We start from the raw sequence: 7,417 nt of genomic DNA on the forward strand, positions 1-7,417 counted from the left end.
GGTCAAACCATTTTCTTTAAGCTAATGGCCTGGTTAGATCTGTAGAAATCCCCAGCTGCATGACTGAAAATGTGGATAAGAACAGATGTGTTGCCATCAAGATAAGTGCATCAGCCTTCACCCTCCCACCTGGCTGGAGACCAAGTCATCTTGTAAGAAGGAGGAAAAAATAGCTGGGGCTAGTATGCGAGTCTGGGGTTGAAGATGGAAAGCGATAGAGGTTGAGTTTGCTCTCTGTGCTGAGACCAAAACTTTGGCTTTGGGGAGCCTCCCTGACAACCATATGTGGAAACAAGATCTGTTGGAATGTTAACTCTGTGAGCCCTTCCATCTTAATCTCAGACTGTGTATATGCGTAAATAAAATCACAAACCCAAAGGACACCAGGGTCTCCAATGACCTTCATTCTAAGGAAACAGAACCTTGGTGGCATCCCTGGACTTACTTGCCGCTTGGAGATTGGGGTGCATGCAAAGGGTATCAAAGACCAGGGTGAAGAGGTGTGTTTTACTCCTTCTGCATCTTTTTAAAAAATGCTATTTCTATATGCTGCTTTGTAATTGTTAATTTGTTAGCTCCCCCCTGATTGTATTTTATATTTGTGTTAGCTGTCCTGTTTTGGGGTTGGAAGAAACCTCTTCTGACAAATGGGGCATATTTCCCTTTCTAAGCCAACTAATTAATAATAATAATAATAAAAATGTTACACTGTCCTGAGAATCTTGGAAGAAGAGCAGGACAAAAGCCTCAAAAATGCCTGCTTATTAAGATGCAGATTTTAGTTACTAAAATGAAAAACATTTTTTTTTCACTGAAATGCCAATGCACAGAGGATTGATAGCTACCATTTTACTTCATTAATGCAAATGTATGCATGTTTTCCCAGAAGTAAACCTCACTGTGTTCAACTGGGTTTACTTTCCGTGGAAGTGTGCATAGTCGGCCGCCCACATTCCAGCAATGTTGCCATTCCTTTCAGAAAACGACACTGCCATCCATTACCATCCGGTCAAATTTCACCCTTTGGCCAAAAAAGGGAGCATTAGTAATATTGACAATTAAATTATGCTCAGTAAGATGATTGTTTCAGTCTGTCTGTTGGTAGCTTCAATAAGGCAATTCTGCACTCCCGTCAGTTCAGATATGAAATGCTCTTTGCAAGGAAACATTGCAAAGACATTACTGAGTGGAAGCGGGGGTGGACTGGTTTCACGGCCCAGGGGACTGAAATGTCGGGGTTAGGTCCGTAAATATACACACAAAATAAATCAACTAACTTGCTGAGCGTCTGGACTACAATGCGCCCTAGCAGGTCTCCTGTTTCAACCAGCTCCTTCTTTTCCATTATCTTCAACAATATTGAGGGAAAAGATGATCATCCCAGCAGCCTTAAGTGACATCAAAATGATGATAATAATAAAAGGAGAAAATAAATTCTATAAATAAAATAAATTTTAATTGGGGGAGAGTATTTTGTTTTATTAAGATACGTTTTATTCTCTCATGCCAATCCAAATATCCATCACTATCCAGTGATGGATATTTGTCCAGTTAGAACACTAGGGAGCAAGCTCAGGCAGAAAAGGCCCAGCAGAGAAGAACGAAGCACATCCTCATGGAGGCGGTTTCATGAAGCCCCTTTAATAAGAAAACAAGTAGAAAAATGAATTCTTTTAAGTGGTTCTGCCTTCTGTTTGTTGGATTTGGAATCAGTCTATCATGCAGGCATCCTTAAGTCTTCATGGAACCTTCACAAGGATTTGCTACCAGGTATTCATTGTAGAGAACTGTACAGCAGCTAAGAACGTTTGAAGCACTTTGTGCTCCTTACAAGTCCTATTTTCCCTATGGAGAACTGAGGCAAGGTGGGAAGCATACCTAAGGTCATAGTATCCATACCCATTTGCAAACTGAAGATTTCTGTGTGTGTAATTTTAGGTTTTGTTTTGCTTTGCTTTCTTCTAGTGTGTTTATATGAATATTATAATATTGTTAGAAATTTAGTTTTGCAACAGTTCCTAACTATATTGCATTCTTTTTAGTGGGAGGGACTGCAGAAAATGCTTTGCATGCAGGTCTTCAGTTTATTTCATGGCATCTGCAAGTGTGCTTCTGAACCCACATGCATATCCAGCACTCATGTGTATTCAACACACAACTCTGAGAGGATTGGATCCTTTTGATAGAATCAGTATGTGTGTCTGTTATTGAAACATGTTTATTCTTATCCTTATGCCCCATGAAAAAGTTGTGCACACTGGGAAATAAAGAAATGTTGGTTTATTACATGGCACAAACCATATTACAAATATGTAGGCACCAAATCATTCAGTAGAAGCTTCTTCTTCTTTGGCGATCACTCGTAGCCAAGTAAGATTGTCTTCCATAAACACAGTTTTAACAGTGAGTCTGTAAGTGACTGTGGAGGCCAATTCTGAATCCACCAGTCCTTCCACAGTGGGAACATAGGTTTCCGTGCCGGAGTTGATCATGGTGAGGGTTTGCCAAGCGTGCCTTCCTCTTAGCACGTTTCTCCTTTTTGTTCTGAGTTTGAGCATCTTCAAAGGCCATGACACCTTTGGTAAAGGCTGTTCTCCAATTGGAGCGCTCGCAGGCCACCTTGATCATCAAGAGTAAAAGAGTCATGAATTACCAAAGTTTGAAGAGTGAGTGTGATGCCCACTAAAAGATGAGAAGAAAAGGTGATCTAGCACATCCACTGCCATACCTGCAGAAATAAAGAAGTAGAGCTGTGTGTGTCAGCATATTGCTGACCACGTACTCTGAAATTCTGAATGATCCCACTTAATATTCACGTGAATGTTAAACAGCATGGGGATAAAATTGAACCCTGTGGAACCCCACACTGAAGACTCGACGGGGCTAAGAATCACCCTCTGGAAACAACCATTCAGGTAGGACTTGAACCACTGCAGGGTAATGTCACCTACCCGCAACTGGGTCAGCTGCTCCAGAAGCATATGGTGGTCAATGGTATTGAAAGCCACTGAGAGATCAGGGGATATACTCCCGCATCTCTCTCTTGACAGAGGTCATCACACAGGGCAATTACAGTAGTTCCCATGCCAAAACTGGGCCTAAACCTCAACTGGAATGACCCTTGACAAGGTATGTTTAAGCGGAAGTTTGGAGAAGCAATGGATATGACTGTGGCAGCAGATTCTAAGAAAGCAAATAGAAGGGCTGGTCCAACTTTTTAAAAGTCTATAAAAGATTTCAGGATAAAAATAACAAATAAGGGGTGATTTATATAAACATAGCTACAGTATATTACATAAGGAATTTGTTGCCCTGGTTTCACAAAGACAGGAGTTATCCATTTCTAGTAGAATTTTTGTAATTAAAATGATACTTTTATGCACAATATCTTTTTTGGGGTGTTTGTGTTACAAACTAGTCACTAATGGCCCACTAAAATCAATGGGTGGTATTAAACTAAGCTTTACTCAGGGTAGACTCACTGAAATTAATAAACATGTCTTAGTTATGTCCATTCATTCCCATAGGTCTACTCTGTGTAGACCTCCGTGTTGAGCTGGGAGAGGCCCCTGTCTGAAGTTCTGGAGAGCCAGTGCCAGTCAGAACAGACAACAGTTTGAATTCAGAACATTGCAAATTTCTTTAGGAATGTTTTAGAAACAAGAATATTAAGCAGGTACCTATATCTGAATTTTATGGTCTTCTGCAGAGACAGACAATATAGCTGTCCCTTATTATTGTGTCCCATGCTGCAAAAAAACTGATAGCATTTAAAATTTCACATGCTGTTTCCTCCTTACAAAGCTTGCCTAACTGCAAATATTTTTGTGGAAAGAGCAAACGTTATGGAGTTCTTCCTTCCTTTAAATTATGAAATCACTAAGCAGCACAAACCTCATAAAAAGAGCTAACCAGCGTGAACAAATAATACGGAAGAACGTTGGGGGAGCGGAAGGAGGAAATGTATTTCTAAGAAGCGCTTTGAAATGGGGACAAAGAGATTGAGGTGAGCATTGTTGACCAAATGCCTTCCTTGGGTTCTTTCCACCCCCTTTTTTTGCAAGGAGGATATTTTCCAGGAAGAAAAACTTTGTGAAAAAGAAGCAATTTACCCAGCGCTGTCCATTCACAGCACCAGAACAGGTCTTTTATATGGACAAGCTGAAGATAAATGAGATGCTGCTTAATTGGAACAAAATTTATGTAGTCATTATTTGTCTGAGGCAAGCAGTTCATTTTACAGTTGCAACTGTGGTGTCTCATTCCACGGAGTTCATGGTGTGTTGTTGTTGAGGATGTATCTTTGAGATGAAGAGAGGGCCCCATTGTATTCCAGTGCTAAGCTGCTTTCATAATTAAGAAGTTTCCCTATAATATTTAAAAATTCCCCCCCAATATCCTCTAGCTTTTTGTCGTGTGTGTGTGTGTATCTGGTCCAGTGATGGCCCATCTAGTCCACTATCCTGTTCTCAACAGTGGTCAACCAGATGCCAATGGGAAACTCGCAAGCTGGACCTGAGAACAAGAGCTGTCTCTGCTCCTGCAGATTCCACCAACTGGTATTCAGAAGCATTGCTACCTCAGACATGGAGGCAGAGAATAGCCATCACTGGACACATGCCCTGATCTACTTTCTATGATACTCACGTCTATTTATCACAGATGGTAAATGACACATGTAGAAAGGAATTATTAGTAGAATAGAACCAATAGAAACACGTTCTTCTGGATGTCTTCTAAAGCCTTGGCTTGGACATTTTCTGGAAGCAGTCTAATATGTTTTTATTCAGATAGGCATTTGTGGCGATGGACAAGCAGATGTTTGCAGCTCTTTCATTATAGATTAGGGATGGGGAACCTGCGACCCTCCTTAAGTTGTTGGTTTCCGGCTACTGGTCACTCAGGGATAATATGAGTTGCAATCCAACAGCACCTGGAGAACCACAAATTCCCCATCCCTGCCTGAGACATAATAGGTAGAAAGTCTGTCTTTGGTAAATATACATACGTACAAGAAGAGCATGTGTAGAAGCAAACAGCATAAACATTCCAGCAGGCAGAAGACTTGCTGCCCCACTTCAGATCCTCAGAAAGAGGAACCTGCACCCCACGATGCTTCCAAATCTCTTCCAAAGGTCTTAGGTATGGCTTCCTCTCTCTGCTCTATACCATGCATTTAAAACACATCCAACACATATTTAAAGCACAGGACCTTTCCAAAAGACTTTTGGAAACGGTTGTTTTCCCCTGACAGAGCTCCAGTTCCCACCTTTAACAAAGCACAGTTCCAGGATTCTGTGGTGGAAGTCCTGTGCTTTAAATATCCGTTGAATGTACTTTAAATGTAGGGTGTGGATTTGCTTGTCTCTCCACCACTGCCTCAAATTACGTTTATCTAACACACACCATAAGACCTGGGCAGGGTGTATGGAATGAAAGGTTAAAATTTACGGCATGTACCGCGTTGAAAGAAAATGTAATGAAAATGGTTTACAGATGGTATATAACTCCAGTTAAACTGGCTAAAATGTACAAAACATGCAACAAGTGTTGGAAATGTAAAGAAAAAGAAGGTACTTTCTCTCATATGTGATAGGAGTGTAAAAGGGTGAAAGGCTTCTGGGAAATGATATACAATGAATTGAAAAAGATGTCGAAATATACGTTTGTTAAAAAAACAGAGGCCTTCCTATTATGAATGGTAGGAAACGAAATTAATAAGAGAGACTGTAAACTGTTTCAATACGCAGTGACTACTGCAAGGATACTTCTGGCCCAAAGATGGAAGCAGGAAGAAATTCCAACAGTGGAAGAATGGAGAAGGAAATTGACTGAATACGCAGAACTGGACAAACTGACTGGGAAGATTCGATATCAGAAAGACCAAAAGTTTATCGAGGACTGGGGGAAATTTACAGAATATCTGAAAAACATATGTGATGTACAGACAACGCTTGTTGGTTTTGAAGAGACTCGGTGAGATAGTAAGAAATACTGCAAAAAAGAGAGTAAGAGGAAAAGGAGTTCTAAAAGGCAATATTATGTTTAGAAATGCGTTAACAATAGAAATTTTACGAAAGATTGACAGAGAAACTGAGGGAAGTCAAAAATCGAAGAATGAGTGTTAAATTATTTGTTGATTGTATAAAATTGTTTGGAAAATGAATAAAAATTAATTTTTTAAAAAAAGACCTGGGCAGGGTGGGGGAGGTGATAAGTTCCCTTGCCCTAACTGGTGGCTTTCACATTCCAGGGATTATCATCAAACCACCACTCTATCAAGTAGTTCAAGTAAACATCCACCACACATGCTGGACCAGTTACCTCCTTACAGAAGGCATGGTTTGGTCGTTGACCATAAAGGAATGTTAACCAGGAATGAGCCCATTAGCATTATTTTGTCAGAACCCTACAGGTGTTCATTGCAACTGGATAACAAGCAACCACACTACTACTGTGCCATGCAAGTTGCTCTCTGGCTGCACCATACACAGCAATGTCTTTAAAGAGGAGCCACACAAATTATGTAGCTTCTTCCCGTCCAGCACCACCAGCTTTTAGGACAGCATGAGAAGTAACTGCCATTCGTTCACCCAGTCTGCTTGGTTCCTTTATGAGGTCCTTAGCAGTACAGCTTAGGACTGGACCAACGCAGAACTTGTTCCCAGTCCCACACTACAAGTAATAGAGACATAAGTTGGATCTTGGTTTGTTCGCTTACAATTATTATTCATGGTCCCATGTGGAGCTCTGATGTAGGACCTTGTGCTGAGGCTACTCCTGGAATACTGAATGAATAACAGTTAGCTAGGAGACTGCTGTCTTGCCTCAAGCAGCTAGGTAGAAATACCAGAGTGAGACAATGGAGACCGTGCAGGTAAGATCCACCACCATCATCATGGGTCTTCAGGTGTTTTTGGACTACAATTCTCATCATCATCCCTTTCCACTGTCCATGTTAGCTGGGGCTGATGGGAGCTGTCTTCCAATTACATCTGAAGGGCATGTGGTTGGGGAAGACTTCCATACACTGCTAATAAGGAAATTTCCATGAAGGTCATTTCCTGAAGTTGTTACTGAATGGAATTAAAAAGGCTTTTAATGAAAGCCCTCAAGTGTCTGAATATTAAATGTTATTAAAATTAGGGGATGCCACTTCATTTGGACTTCTGACAGTTAATGGAGTTTTCCTCTGACAGGTACATTACTAGTAAAGTTATTATAAGGCAGTGAAGTCTGTCGTTATAATTGCTCATGAAATGCCAGAATAAAAGACTTCCAGAATGTGATTAATTTTGATTAAAGCATCGGACCAAAATTCAGACAATGTGACAGTTTATTTGTTGTTGTTTTTTTTTTAAAAATAAAGCCCATACAGTTGCTAAAAAGCAGTCAGGGAATGTGAAAATGTGACAGT

The sequence above is a fragment of the Podarcis melisellensis genome (assembly GCF_964234715.1).
Source record: "Podarcis melisellensis genome assembly, chromosome: 11".
In the NCBI taxonomy this organism is placed as follows: domain Eukaryota; kingdom Metazoa; phylum Chordata; class Lepidosauria; order Squamata; family Lacertidae; genus Podarcis; species Podarcis melisellensis.